Here is a 13,674-nt window from a genome sequence, read left to right as displayed (position 1 = left end):
AAAAGTTGTCATTTTAGGCAAATTGTAACCTCTCACCTCTTTGCTCATCTGAGAATGAGGACGTTGATCCACATAATCTTGAGGCTCCCTTGCAAGTCAGCAAGACTAAAATATCCTTTGATTTAAAACCAGACAATTGATATAAAATGCCATGAACTGTAGTCAGAGATGTTATTACAATTGACACCACTGGCTTAAGCTTCTGCTAAATGTAATGTAGATTATGCATTGCAGAAAAGTGGAAAGCAGAGGATTTGAGGGATTGTACGGCTTTTTAGTTTTCTGCTGTTTGAGTAAACCCGTCCTTTCATTTCTTTTGGAGTCTCTAGGGTTAGTGCTTTGTGTGCCATAAAACAAAGACAGAAATACAAACTTCAAGTCACAATTTTTTTGAAATTAATAATATTTTCAAAGGCTCAAAAAACACCAAGAATCTCCATGGATTTGAAGAGGACTTTTCCTAAAACATTAATATGACATTAATATACAATTATTATGGTACTGTGAACTCTCAACTATGTAGAGAGCTTACTTATTTTTAAGATTACTCAGCAAATCTTGATCAAACTTGGCTTCCACCTGCTACCCAGAGTACTTCTCAGTCATCAGCTTATATCATTATTAAGATTGGGTCTGGCGCTGTGGCTCACTTGGTTAACCCTCCGCCTGCGGTGCCAGCATCCCATATGGGCACTGGGTTCTAGTCCTGGTTGCTCCTCTTCCAGTCCAGCTCTCTGCTGTGGCCCAGGAGAGCAGTGGAGGATGTCCCAAGTGCTTGGGACCCTGTACCCACATGGGAGACCAGGAGGAAGCAATTGGCTCCTGGCTTTGGATTGGTGCAGCGCCGGCTGTGGCGGCCATTTGGGGGATGAACCAACGGAAGGAAGACTTTTCTCTCTGTCTCTCTCTATCTGTAACTCTACCTGTCAAATAAACAAAAATTTAAAAAAAAAAGGAAAACCCACAAAACATCGTACAATGCATCCAAAGTTAAATGTTGGAACAGTTAATATTTTAGGATGGTAGAATAAGAGAAGGTTGGTCTTTATAGTAAATGTTTACTTTTGTGGATACGTTACATTGAAACTATGGATATTTAGGGATAATCTGTTTATGAAGTAACAGATTCTTGTTCCAAGGTACTATTAAAAATTTTTTTTTGAAAAGTTTGTGGGGCTGGCGCTGTGGTGTAGCAGGTAAAGCTGCTGCCTGCAGTTCTGGCATCCCATATGGGGTGCCAGTTCGAGTCCCGACTGCTCCACTTCTGATCCAGCTCTCTGCTATGGCCTGGAAAAGCAGTGGAGGATGGCCCAGGTCCTTGGGCCCCTGCACCCGTGTGGGAGACCTGGAAGAAGCTCCTGGCTCCTAGCTTCGGATGTGCGCAGCCCTGGCCATTGTAGCCATCTGGGGAGTGAACCAGCAGATAGAAGACTCTCTGCCTCTGCTTCTCTGTAGTTCTGCCTTTCTAATAAATAAATAAATTTTTTTAAAAAAATAAATAAAAGTTTGCCATTATACATTCAGTAATGAAAGACCTTAAAAAGTTTTTATAAAATTGAAGTTATTTTCTCCCAATGGACCCCATGTTACTTGATACTAAATTTATTTGAAATAAACTACTACTAAATTTTCTGATTACCTTTCCAGTAGGTTCTGTTACAAGTTTATGAAAAATTAAGTCTGCTTATTTCATTTGGTAAGGTCAAAGTTATTAAATTTTCTGTAGGCTAATCAGCCCCACTTACTGCCTAAATAATAGGCTAACACCATTACAGCGATTTAATGGAGAATGTTGATCACCATTTGACTACCTGAAGGAAGAGCAAATCTGTTACCCACCATTGAATCACAGAATAATTTCTTAGACTCATAAGGGAGCTGAGAGATCCTGCAGCCCATCTCTGTTGTCTTATACATGAGCAAACAAACCCAGAGAAAATACTTTTGATGATACTATATTACCTCTCAGAAACTAACTCAAAAGCATTATGTTGCATACATTTACAGCTATACCTTGAATGTCACAGAAAACATGCTTAAAAATTCTGAGCAAATATATACCTCATTTAGTTCATTGGAACATAAAGGACTGTTCCTTAGAATTAAAATCACTATGTTCATGTGTTATATTACGAAGATTTCCCTGTTTGACCAGTGAAAATTAATTCTAGCAAATAAAACCACAAATCACATTTCACTGAATTTCAATATAAAAGGTACTAACCATAAAATTGAAGTACATCAATTTCAAGACAGAACAAATATGTTAACTTTTCATTTTATTTTTTCTTAATTCCATTTTAGTATGCACCCAGAAGTATAGTGCCTAAAAAGAACCCCAGCAGGGGTGGGGAAACCTGACTGGGAGACATATTTAAAATTTGGTGTGATTTCCTATAGAATTTAAGTGAAACTTCTGATTCTCACCTTCTAAAAAAATATTTGAAAGTACAGTAATGAGAGTGAGAACAAGAGAGAGATCCTGCGTCCTAGTTAACTCTCCAAATGTCCACATTACTCAGGGCTGGGATGCTTAGGAAGTAAGGCTGAGATTAGTTGTGAACAGTTAGATGTACAGGGTTGGACTGATTAAATGGTTAACTCCATTAATAGATATAAGGATTTCAAAAATGAATAGTTTGGGGAGAATCCCCCATACTGTCTTTCATAACAGTTGTACTAGTTTACATTCTCACCACTAGTGTATTAGGATACCCTTTTCCCCACATCCTCACCAGCATTTATTATCTTTTGATTTTTGGATGATAGCCATTCTAATTGAAGTGAGGTGAAACCTCGTTGTGGTTTTTATTTGTATTTCCCCAATGGCTAGTGGTCCTGAGCATATTTTCATGTGTCTGTTGGATTTCAGCCTTTGAAAAATGCCTGTACATGCCCTTTGCCCATTTCTTTATTATTTATTTTGTTGAGTTTCTTGAGTTCTTTATAGATCTTGGATATTAATCCTTTATCAGTTGCATAGTTTGCAGATATTTCCCTTTGCATTGCAAATGCTTCTTAGCTTGATGTAATCGCGTGTGTCATGCTCGCTTTGGCAGCACATATACTAAAATCGCATTTGTCTATTTTTGCTTTTATTGCCTGTGCTTCTGGAGTCTTTTCCAAGAAGTCTTTTCCTATGCCAATGTCCTGCAGAGTTTCCCCAATGTTCTCCAGTAATTTGAAGGTGTCAGGTCATAGATTTAGATCCTTGATCCATTATGAGTTGATTTTTGTATAAATTGTAAGGTACAGTTCTTGTTTCATACTTCTGCATGCATAGATGAAATTTTCCAAACATTTGTGGAAGAGACAGTCCTTTCTCTAGGGATTGATTTTAGCTCATTTGTCAAAGATTAGTTGTCTGCAGCTGTATGGATTAATTTCTAGGATTTCTGTTTTGTTGGTCTACGTGTCTGGTTTTGCACTAGTACCAAGCTGTTTTGATTATAACTGCCCTGAGGTATGCCTTGAAATCTGGTATTGTGATGCCTCTGGCTTTATTTTTGTTGTGTACGGTTGCTTTAGCTATTCAGGAGCTCTTGTGTTGCCATATAAATTTTAGCATTTTTTTTTTCTAGATCTGAGGAGAATGTCTTGGTATTTTGATTGGAATCACATTGAATCTGTAATTGCTTTGGGTACATTGGACATTTTGATGATTCTTCCAGTCCACAAGCATGGATGATTTTTCCATTTTTTGTTTCTTCTGTTTCTTTTTTAATATTTTGTGATTTTCATTGTAGAGATGTTTCTCATCCTTGGTTAAATTTATTCCAAGGTATTTAAGTTATTTGTAGCTATTGTGAATGGTACTGACCTTGCAAGTTCTTTCTCAGCCATAGCATTTTTTATGTATACAAAGGCTATTGGTTTCTGTATGTGTGTGTGTTGATTTTATATCCTGCAGCTTTACCAAACTTATGAGTTCCAGTAGTCTCTTAGTGGAGTCTTTAGATTTCCCTATATATATGATCACGTCATCTGTAAACAGGGATAATTTGACTTCCTGCTTTTCAAATTTGTGTCCCTTTGATTTCTTTTTCTTGCCTAGTGGCTCTAGCTAAAATTTCCAGAACCAATTTGAATAGCAGTGGTGAAAATGGGCATCCTTGTCTGGTTCTGGATCTTAGTGGAAATGCTTCCAGTCTCCTTATTCAATATGATGCTATCTGTGGGCTTGTCATATATTGCCTTGATCACACTGAGGAATGTTCCTTCTATACCCAATTTGCTTTAGGTTTTTATCATGAAAGGATGTTGTATTTTATCAAATGCTTTCTCTGCATCTAACTTTGAGGTTTTCCTATGGCTGCTCGATGTGTGCAAGGAGCAACTAGTCTTCCTAACCCAGAGCTTGGCAAACTGCTTGGCACCTCCTCAGTAGACAGTGTTTACTAAGTCAGTGTCAGAAACTCAGCTGCAACTCCCCTGGTGTCTTCAGCCTCCTTCAAGTCTTCACCTCTAAGCTGTGCTTGTCCTTGTTAGCACAACCTCATGGGGGTAGTCTCTGCCCTCCGGACCTTAGCCTGCCAGTTAGGAATCCAGTAACAGAAATGCAACTTGTCACTCAGCAGCCAGTCCTGGACCAAACCAAGTACTATTTCCCCTTGACTGGGAGCATTGCCTCGAAGGTGTGCTGTTGAGGGGAAACAAGGAAGTGGGAAGGGCTGTCTGTGTGCACGCTGTAACAACAAAGTGGGCGATTCCAAGTCAGGGCAGCCCTCGCAGCCGTTGGTGATTGTAATGGTACAAGGAGATAGGCTCTATACACATAAAAGATGGGCCAAATAGCCCCCTGTTACGCAACCATAAGAGGGAGGCTTTAGGATTGTTCCTACAAACCCAGACCAGCGGAGATCTCCCAAACCTCAGTGAGAATCCACCTGGATGAACTTAGCTACCAAAATTATGTGCAAAAAAAGGGGGCACCTGGATTTGAACCAGGGACCTCTTGATCTGCAGTCAAATGCTCTACCCCTGAGCTATGCCCCCTTGGTGCCAGTATTACCTGGTTTATAACTTTCAACATGCAGCTCTGTAAAGTTAAATTACAGCTCCCTGTCAAGAGTGACCTGGAAGCTCTCAGACATGAGTCATAGCAAAACAGCTTCTGTCATCTCTGCAACTTTCTAGACGTGTCCTGGGCGGGGTCATCAGTGAGGGGAAAAAAAAGAAAAACTGCGTGCAGATACCCCAGCCCATTTCCCATTGATTTTTTTTATTTTGTCCAAGAGTTAACCAAGGGTCTTTAAAACTATTTGCACACTCCTGTATGGGATCCAGCCTGTGCCTTTCCTCCTTCCATGGAGATAGAATGGACAGCATCATTCAGATGCTGTCACAGAGCTGCACCAGTTGGGGTTTGTAGAACCAACATTGCAGAATCCCTCCCTCCCTTGCTAGAGCAGCCCCACCAGGCTTTGACCTATGAGGGTGAAGCAAGTGTGTAAGTGAAGCAGGCATGGGAGAAACCAGTTTCCCAGAGGGAAAGGTCCACTTAATGGAGGACCTGGCAGCTGTGATCTGTCTCTAAGTCTAGCCACTACTACTATGTACCAAGCTGCTGTGGTGGGAAGGACACAGGAGGGTGATAACTTAGGGGTACCAGTTCCTGTTCATTCCTGGGAAGTCTGCTACATATACAGCTATCTAATTTTTTGAACCCAAATGAATTTATATTTTAATTCCATTTTCCATGAAATTTTTGAAATATATGGGGAATGAGAGCAGTGATACCAACTAGAGTATTAGTACAGAGGTGGGAGAGTATCTACCCAGATCATAGTTGAGCTAGAGTGCACCTGCGGCCTTCAGTTCCAGGAAGTATTATAATTAGAAGAGATGCCAGGAAAGTGGAATGTGAGCCACAGCTTCTGTTGATAGAAAAAACAAAATGTGGAAGGGGGCACCCAGATTTGAACCAGGGACCTCTTGGTCTGCAAATGCTCTGTCCCTGAGCTATATCCCCCTATTTAATACGGGTGTCTAAGAAGCACCTTTCACCTTCATAATCACACCCAGCACCCCTGCAACACATTGGAACTTTCTGTTTCTAGAGAGTAGGCAAGATCAGCAACTGACTCCTCCACAAGTTCACCCCACAAAGGTACTCCCAAGGTCCTCAGGACCCCCTACCCGTCACATGCCTGCACACACATCTCTCCCCTCTTCCTCAGTTTGTGGTCACAGCGGCAGCTGAAACACTGACACTACTGGGAGGGTTTTAGGATTTGCATGCCTGGTTTCCTCTTGCTACGCACTACAAAACAGCAGTTTGAAGATACTCTGCCCAGCCTCTTGAGCCACATGCAGTATCTACATCTGAAGATAGCTGTGCATTAAACCCTGAGGGTGGCAGTTGGGGAAACTGGTGAACTTCTCAGCCCCTGTGAAGGCGTCATGGAGACAACAGCAAGAAGGCTGCACAGGACCTCTAGATTTGAGCCAGGGGACTCTGGAACTATGGGAGAAAGCTCTACTCTTGAGCTCTACTCCCATCCCCAGTACATGAATGTTATAGGTGTTGCATATGTTTTTGTTTATTGTGCCACTAGTTTTTAAATTGTTTTTAAACTTATAAAAGCTCCAATCCTTTGTATTTCTTTCCTGCCACCCACATTAAACCACTGTCCACCCTTTTGACAATTTCTTCTAGTCTGTTTGCGTCTATAACTTTAAAATATATTAGTATGCCATAATATACTGTGTCTAATTGGGGTTTAAGTATCATTAACTTATGTACTTCTGTAGATGAAGATTATAATTCATATGAGTTCTCCATTTTCTAAGACATTTATATCTCAATTTTTGTTTAAATGGTCTTCTAAGTTTTTATCATTATGATTACTTAATAGTGTTCATGGCTGATTTACATAACGTTAAGTAGAACAAAGAGTTCTGATAGAACCTTTTGTTTTTCCTCAAGTTAGCAATAGTTTTATGTTTTCAACTAGTTTTCTTGGAATGTTTAAGATCTTCCACAATCTTTCTGTAAAAGACTTATTTTATTTATTTAAAAAGCAGAATTACAGAGAGAAAAGGAGAGATGTGGGGAGGGAGAGAAAGAGACTTCTTTTGTCTGCTGGTTTACTCCAGCAAGTGACTGCTGGGATTGGCCTCTGTTGTGTTGGTGGGGCGTGCAGATCTGCCGGGGTTATATGGGATGGCTTCATATTTTTGCTTTTAGTGCTTGCTTTTCAGTGTGTGGAGAAGTTGAAAGGCACAAGTGAAGTGGGGTGGAATGGATAAGAAAGGCCTGCTGCATCCCACATGAGAATTTCAAGTGGTCTCAAATAGGGCAGGAACCTCTGCAGCTTGCAGAGGTGAATTGAACAAAAGCCCCCTGGTCTGTAACAAAGTGGCTTCACCGAGTTCCCACAAGGGACAACAGACCCCCGGGAGGACACTACCATGGAGAATAACTGAGTACAGATTAGGACAGCAATGAAGCAACCACCCCCACCCCAGCCCCGGCCATCGCCGGCCTTCTCCCACATTCCATAGGTCAGCATGCAAGCCAATCACCTGAGAAAATGGAAGGCAGCTCACTTCCAGAGGGCACTGGAAGTCTCCGCTGCTTACAGGGGAAATGCATGTCCCCTGGGCACACTGCTGGCATTCCCACTGGGAAGCACATGCTGCGGTCTGCGAGCAGACACTGCAGGCAGGGAAGTAGCCCCAGGCTGCAGTAGCGAGGGAGACCTGGCTGTGGGGGGCTCCCAGGTCCTTCGATGTCAGAGACATTTCCGAGCAGTCACAGTGAGCAGACCCCTCACTGCCCTCCCTTTAGTCCCCTCTCTGTCCAGACCTTGCCAGAACAGTATGGGATGGAGCAGCTGAGACCATGGGCCTGCTCCACAAACATCTCAGTGCTAGGCTGTCCTGGAGGCAGGGACTGGAGAGCAGTCAAGGTGCCCCAAGCCCTAAGCCTGTGCTTGATCCAAGACTGACCCAGACAGGTGAGAGCTGCAGGCCCTAGCGATCAGCATTGCAGGGGGACTGAGAAGCACACAGTGTTAGAGAAGCTGGGGAGGCTTTCTGGGAAAGGGCTGAACCATCTCTCCCTCCTGCAGGAAGACTGCAGTATCACAGGACCCAGAGGTGGAAGGGACTTGTTAGTAAGAAGTTGAAGGGGGTGGGAGGCACTTGAATTTCAACAAGAGCCCACCTGACCTGCAGGCAAATGTTGGATTTTGCTTGCTCTTGTGCAGTTTCATCCACACCTGTGTTTCTTCTTGGTCATCTGTGAAAACAGCTCCACTGCAAACTAAATCTATTCCTACTCTCCTCCTCCCCACCAGTCTCCAGTGTCTTCCCCGCCATGAGCCCACAGCCCTGCAGGCTCTCCTCCCCTAGGTGCAAAAGACATCAGCTTGGAAACCACTAACGTTATCCTATAAGGCTTTTAGGATGAGTCAGTCCTGTGATGCAGGACAAATCCCTAGATGGCCTTGACCAACTCAGCTCTCCTCCCCTTCCTTGCTTGTAGTTCTCATAACTGTAGTGTGTTCTGGAGGTTCAACATGCTGAAATAAAACCGAACTGTCCACAGCAACCCAGATTCTGTCCCTGGCACTCCTGGGAGAGGGTGTCTGCAGTGCTCTTGCCCAGAGATCCCAGTGCCTCCAAAGTGTAAAACTCAAAGCAGAGGGCTCTGTGGTCCTTTGGCCATGGTGTGACATGGGGCACGTGCAGAGGGGATGCCATCCATCCTGTGCGGCTCTCCTGAGCCTTGGGGGACCAGCTCACCATATGTTAGGCTTCTGTTGCCCCTCGCTGCCCATCTGTGAAGAATAGTTGCCCTGTATAACTTCCATGTGATTGTTCTGTCTCTCTGGACTTGAGCAAGTGGTAGAAATTGCCGATTGGGCAACAACTAACTGAGCACCAAAGGGGAAACCTGTTGAAGTGAAATGGACACTATGAGAAACAGTGACATGATCAGCTCTTGTGCTGACTGTTGTTGTACAATGTAATACTTTATCCATTTTAGTATTTTTTTGTTCTAGTACTAGTGGTTGAACTCTGTAATTAACACACAATTATTCTTAGGTGTTTACATTTCAACTGAAAAGTGATCCCTGTTAAATATAAGAGTGGGAATAAGAGAGGGAGGAGATGTACAATTTGGGACATGCTCAATCAGACTTGCCCCAAATGATGGAGTTAGAAACGTGCCAGGGGATTCCAATACAATCCCCTCAAGGTGGTGTGTACCAATGCCATCTCACTAATCCATGTGATCAATTTCAGTTCACAATTGATCACACTGATAGGTCTAAGAGTCAAAGGGATCACACAAACAAGACTAGTGTCTGCTAATACTAACTGATAGAATCAAAAAGGGAGAGAACAATCCAACATGGGAAGTGGGAGATACAGCAGACTCATAGAATGGCAGAAGTCCTAAACAGCACTCTGGCCTCAGAATCAGCCCTTAAGGCATTCGGATCCGGCTCAAGAGTCCATGAGAGTATTTTAGGCATGGAAAGCCAAGACACTCTGGGGAAAAAAAAAAAAAAGACCTAACTGAAAGATCTCAGCGAGTGAGATCCCAGTGGAAAGAACAGGGCCATCAAAGAAGGTACCTTTCTCTGAAGGGAGGAGAGAACTTCCACTTTGACTATGACCCTGTCGGAATAAGATTGAAGTTGGCAAACCCTAAAGGCTTCCATAGCCTCAGCAACTCATGACTAGAGCTTAGGGAGATTACTGACGCCATAAACAAGAGTGTCAAATTGTTAAACCAACATCAGGAGTCACTGTGTACTTACGTCCCATGTGGGATCTGTTCTTAATGGGTTGTCCAATGTGAAGTAATGCTATAACTAGTACTGAAACAGTATTTTACACTTTGTGTTTCTGTGTGGGTGCAAACTGATGAAATCTTTACTTAGTATATACTGAATTGATCTTCTGTATATAAAGATAATTGAAAATGAAAAAAAAAAAAACCTTGGTGTTAAATTGGAAATTGCATAGAAAATCATTTTTTAAAAAAATATCATGTAGGATCTCTGTTCTTAATGTGCTGTACATTGTGATTTAATGCTATAACTAGTACTCTAACAGTATTTTTCACTTTGTGTTGCTATGTGAGGGCAAACTGTTGAAATCTTTACTTAATATATACTAAACTGATCTTCTGTGTATAAAGAGAATTGAAAATGAATCTTGACGTGAATGGAAGGGGAGAGGGAGCGGGAAAGGGGAGGGTTGCGGGTGGGAGGGAAGTTATGGGGGTGGGGGGGAGCCATTGTAATCCATAAGCTGTACTTTGGAAATTTATATTCATTGAATAAAAGCTTTTAAAAAAAATTGCCGATTGGTAACTGGCACATGGTAGTCTTGTTTCACAAGTGGATGCTAAATGTGATAGCCCAGGAGATTGCCTGGCGTTTCTGTGGTGTGGGAGGAGAAGAAGGAGAAGTAGGCGCTGCTAGAAAAAAATCTCAGGCCCTGGCTCATTTCTCACCAGCCAGGAAACCTATAAACTTAATCACAAATTCTAGGTAGTTCTGGTGGTCAGACACATTCAGAAACTTCACTGTAGTCTGTACTTGTGTGTTATGTTCCTCCAAGAAAAGAGAAGAATGTTACAATCAAGGGCTTGAGGCCACACATCATCTGGCACTAGAACTCCCCATTGCCCTTGCCCAAGAGTTAAGTAGACTAGATTCCTTTCTACCCACTCTCCCTCGGCTTCCCCTCCTTAAACTATTATTGGTAGTCACATGAGCAACCTGAGGGTGCCATTTGGTGTGTGTCAGGGACTAAAAGAACAGTCTTTCAGGGGGCACCTGGATTTGAACCAGGGACCTCTTGATCTGCAGTCAAATGCTCTACCCCTGAGCTATACCCCCTTACCTGAAAGTAGAGTCTCATAAATGCCTTTTCATCTGTGTTGCAGCACCCACACCTGGGCACTGAGGTGTCTATTAACTCTTAGAAAGTTATGATGACATAGAGATTTTGCCTCATAGCAAATTAGCATCCTTTAGCCCTCTTCAGAAACACCCCATCCCCACTTTGGCCCCCAGAAGCTTTCTTGGCTCACAGTATCACCAACTTATCTTTCCTAGAACCACTCGGAAGGCAGCTGCTTGGAAAATCATTGCTGAGAAGTGAGTCGCTTCTCCCTTCCTCTCCTTAGCAAGTTCTACCAACAGCAAACTTGCCCTAGCCTTGTCTCTCTCCCCCTCCCCCATCCCTACACCACTGGATGGCTTTAGGGGCTTCTTGCCCATCTCTTCTCCCTGTTCTTTATTATCACCTCATTTACTCCTTGGTTTGTGGCAGGGTCTTGACTGAAATCAGAGAAGCCCAGACAAATTATTTCAGTTATTTGGCCTGAGAGGCTACATCCCCTATCCTGGGACCCAGGAGGCCTTCCCGGTTGCCCCAAAGTCCTTTCCCCAGAAGGTCAGCACAGCTGGAAATGTCTCCCCTGGTGGACAAGGCACAGCACTACAGGTGCTAGGAAGTGAACCTTACCCATGGCCTATACCATACCTACACACTATACTAATGTCACCTGAGATAAAAAATCAACAGTTCTCAAAAATACAGAGAAAGGACATGTACTCACAGGTGCACATGAGGTGGAGGTAGTGACTGTGATAACTGTGTCAAGGAGATCAAAACTCAGAATATACAGAAGTTTGCAAAGGAAAATCCTAACAAGGTGAACTTCTCTGCATCACTCAGCCAGTTTCATTTCATTGTTACGTTTATCACACAAGTAAGAAGAATAATCGTTGCTGGGCTGGCATTGGGGCATCGCATGTTAAGCTGCTGCTTGTAATGCTGGCATTCCATATGGACACTGGTTGAGTTCCAGCTGCTCCACTTCCAATCCAGCTCCCTGCTAATTCATCTGGGAAGCCAGCGGATGATGCCTCAGTACTTGGGCCTCTGCCACCCACATGGGAGACCTGATGGAGTTCCAGATTCCTGTCTCCAGCTTGGCCCAGACCCAGCTGTTGCTGTGATTTGGGGAATGAACCAGAGAATGGAAGATCTCTCTGTCTCTTCTCTCTCTCTCTCTCTCTCTCTCTCTCTAATTCTGCCTTTCACATAAATATTTTTAAATGCTCATTTCTGTTTCTTTATACAGTGCTGAACACAACATTGATCATAAAAGTTAAGAAGCAATAAATAGCAAAATGAGCAAAGACATCTAAGTACAGAGTGGTATGAATTACATGAGGCAGCACCACCCCATGAACCTGCTGTTTTGGTGTCTGGCGTGCTCAAAGTGAGTGGCATACTCCCCTGAGCTTAGGTTCAAATCCTTCTAACTAGGAGAGGGGCAGTTCCCAGCCACCTGGCACTTCCTTGTCAGTCTTCTCTCTCCCTTAGCAATAGTCTGCTTTTGTATTGAAAAGAGGAAAAGCAAGGAAGGAATATAAGAAGTCTCCCTATTAAAATTCCTCTTGTTCTTACTGACAAACAGAAAAGTCCATTATGGGCATATCTACGCGAAAACTCCAGCAACCATCATACTTGATGATGCAACATTAGATGAATTCTCTTGAAAGTTGGAAACAAGACTAGAATGCCTGTTAGTATTGTTTCAATTTAACACTGTACCTAAAGTTGGAGCTATTGTATTAAGGCAAAAAATATTTTAAAATCCCACATGATTTAAAAATGGAACAGAAAGGGTAGAGTGTTTAGCCTTGTGATTAAGATACTGGTTAAGATGCCTGAGTCCCATGGGGCCGGCAATGTGGCCTAGTAGGTTAAGCCTCCACCTGTGGTGCCAGCATCCTATATGGGTGCTGGTCCATGTCCCAGCTGCTCCTCTTCCGATCCAGCTCTCTACTAATAGCCTGGGAAAGCAGTGGAAGATGGCCCAAGTGCTTGGGTCCCTGTACCCACGTGGGAGATCCAGAAGAAGCTCCTGGCTCCTAGCTTCAGAGCAGCCCAGCTCCGGCTTTTGCAGCATTTAGAGAGTGAACCAGCAGGTGGAAGATATCTCTCTCTCCCTCTCTCTCTGTCTGTAACTCTACCTCTCAAATAAATAAATATTTTTTTAAAAAGATGTCAGAGTCCCATACCACAATACCTGGGTTCCCAAGGTGATGCAGAGGTAATAATGATAAGAAGCAGCAAACACCCTCTCTCTTAATGTTGAGAGAAAAAAAGGGGAAGTGGTTGCATTTATCAGATTGGCAAAGCTTGGGAAGAGTTGGGCCCCCCACTTGTGAGGATGGGTGCTGAGATCTCAGGAATCCAGAAGGGGGGTCTCCAAGGGGTGGACCACTGCTGATGAGGCTGGCTTTGGGACTGCCACAAGACAGCTGGCACTAAACCCAGCACTGCCTGTGAGAAGGTCATTGCTGGGTCTAGCCTGCAACAGAATCAAGTGCCTACCCTTCTCCTCTGGCTTCCTGTCTTCATCTACTGATTCAGCTGGCAAAACTTGACAGGCAGCTGGCATGTAAACTAGAAATGTGCCTTGCAGTGTACCAGACCCTGCATCACTAAGCAGAGCAAAGATGCACCAGCTAGGAGCTGAGAAACAACCTTGTTCAGTAACTGGTACAACCATGCAATCAACAGAAGACTTGCATCCAGAATATATACTTCAGTCAATAAGAAAGTGGCCAAAAAGCAAGTAGAAAAACAAGCAAAGGACTTGATAAGCAGATGTGATGTGGAAGACCA

General features: G+C 43.2%; 2 non-coding genes across 2 annotated transcripts; both read right to left on the bottom strand.

The window, feature by feature from the left end:
* Window positions 1–4,923: 4,923 nt before the first annotated feature.
* Window positions 4,924–4,995, bottom strand: TRNAC-GCA (transfer RNA cysteine (anticodon GCA)). The gene has a single exon. It is a non-coding gene; the product is annotated as a tRNA-Cys (tRNA).
* A 5,798-nt stretch (window positions 4,996–10,793) lies between these two features.
* TRNAC-GCA (transfer RNA cysteine (anticodon GCA)) lies at window positions 10,794–10,865 on the bottom strand. The gene has a single exon. It is a non-coding gene; the product is annotated as a tRNA-Cys (tRNA).
* Between the last annotated feature and the right edge of the window lie 2,809 nt (window positions 10,866–13,674).

Source organism: Lepus europaeus, chromosome 1, assembly GCF_033115175.1.
Source record: "Lepus europaeus isolate LE1 chromosome 1, mLepTim1.pri, whole genome shotgun sequence".
NCBI lineage: Eukaryota > Metazoa > Chordata > Mammalia > Lagomorpha > Leporidae > Lepus > Lepus europaeus.
This window is presented reverse-complemented; position numbering and strand designations above follow the sequence as displayed.